Source organism: Tasmannia lanceolata, unplaced genomic scaffold (assembly GCF_043159265.1).
Source record: "Tasmannia lanceolata isolate RefF3 unplaced genomic scaffold, GAP_Taslan_0.1 ptg000525l, whole genome shotgun sequence".
NCBI lineage: Eukaryota > Viridiplantae > Streptophyta > Magnoliopsida > Canellales > Winteraceae > Tasmannia > Tasmannia lanceolata.
In genome coordinates, this window is record NW_027519198.1 from 32,501 (window position 1) to 34,491 (window position 1,991).

The following is a 1,991-nucleotide window of genomic DNA, read 5'->3' on the forward strand; positions in this document are numbered from 1 at the left end:
AGAAAAAATAATAAGAAATGAAACTCCTATCATAGGAATGGAAATAGTCCTTCTTGCTCTTGTTGCTGCTTCAATAACAATTTGGTTTTCAAATCAGAAAAATAATTTGATCCATGATTCATTGGAACAAAAGAAGGAACGGCCTGGCTAGGTACTGTACTGGCCAGGCCGGGGGAATAAAAGAACCCTTCGGACGAAATCAAAGACGTACTCTTTCTATTGGAGATATCTGTTTCGAATCGTTATCCAAATTGAATTGCGGATAAAATTCGTATATATATAGTAAGTATAATATAGTAAGTATAAATAAATGTATAAAATAAATAAATAAAGATAATTCGTATATATATAGTAAGTATAATATAGTAAGTATAAATAAATGTATAAAATAAATAAATAAAGATAAAGAAAGACTTTGATCAATATTTACTTCAGGCGTCGCATATGAATTATCTTTTTGTAATTGGGAGAGATGGCTGAGTGGACTAAAGCGACGGATTGCTAATCCGTTGTACGAGCTGTTCGTACCGAGGGTTCGAATCCCTCTTTCTCCGTTCCCTCGGATCACTTGAGATTTATCTTTCGAATTCGAAAAAATATCAAGTCCTTTATCATAGTTAAATGTCTGGAATAGAGAAAAGCATAGGAAAATGCAGAAATCAAGCAAGGAAATAATGAAAAATCTCTGATTTTTTTATTCCTCACGTCCAGGATTACGTCCTGGATCATTAGATAGGAATCCGAAGATGAAGAGAGAAACAAAGAATATCACTACTGTGTAAACGAAGAGTTTGAGAGTAAGCATTGCACAATCTCCAAGATCATTTTTTTTTTGTTTTTTGCAAAGGAAATAAGGGAATAGATTCTCTATTTTTGTACCACATATCCTTGACACCAAGAAAAGAAATGAAAAAGTGGTTTCTAGAAAAGAAAGGAATTTGCAGGAATTCCTTTGTTACCAAAATTATCTTGTCATACCCCAATTAGGTATTATGGGGTACCATAATGGGGTCTTTGACCCCTGGAACTGGAAGGGCATAATGCGGAAATTAGGTGATCCAGATTCATCGCGGCTATCAAAAAGCAAAAGAATTTCAATCTTTGAATCGAGGGTTCATAATGTAAGACTTATCTGATCTTATCAATTGTTATGTTAGAGTTGAATTTATTTTATCGAATAAATCATGAATATGAATGTTTCTAGGACAGTATTAAAGATCTCATCGAAAACTTACAGCAGCTTGCCAAACAAGGGCTAAGAGAAAAAAGAGCACAGGTATGACTGGCATAAAATCTACGATTGGATTGAAAAAAGCATAAGCTTCGGGCAATTTGGCGAAGAAAAAGCTACTCGAATGAAGGGCAGAATTAAGACAGATACAGATCAAACTAAAGATATTAAGCATAAGAAATATTTCGTTCTTGGAGATAATTTCATTTTTATTGAGTTATTGATATAAGGGAAAAATTAAGAAAGAAGAGAAGACAAAAAATCCTTCTTTCTTTTTCTTTGAACTTCCCCCAATCAAAAATCCTTCAATTCTCAAATGAGAATAGAAGGAATCATACTTTCATACAATATCTTAATTGACTTATATGGAATGATCAATGAATTCATTTTCATTCTACATTTACACGTATAGAATCCTAGCAACAACCTATTCCATAGATATTTGGGCTGGAATTGACGAATAACCAATAACAATATTAGTGTTTATTAGTGTCGAATTGAAATCTAAATGGGGCGTGGCCAAGTGGTAAGGCAGCGGGTTTTGGTCCCGTTACTCGGAGGTTCGAATCCTTCCGTCCCAGACCGCTTCTATCAAAACAAAGATTGTTCTCTTTAACAATCTTCTGTTTAAGAGTATAAGGTATAAGGTTGGATACAATATGATCCAATTTTTCTTTCTGAGTTCTAATGATTCTTCTATGAATCATAGATTCCTTTCGATTTCCAATTGTAAGAAAAAGAATCGAGTATAAATTGCGGA

The 1,991-nt window shown here is 33.5% G+C and overlaps 1 non-coding gene across 1 annotated transcript; it reads left to right on the forward strand.

Annotated features, from left to right (window-relative positions):
- The first annotated feature begins 466 nt into the window (after positions 1 to 466).
- TRNAS-GCU (transfer RNA serine (anticodon GCU)) lies at positions 467 to 554 on the forward strand. Its single transcript has one exon. It is a non-coding gene; the product is annotated as a tRNA-Ser (tRNA).
- Positions 555 to 1,991: the final 1,437 nt, after the last annotated feature.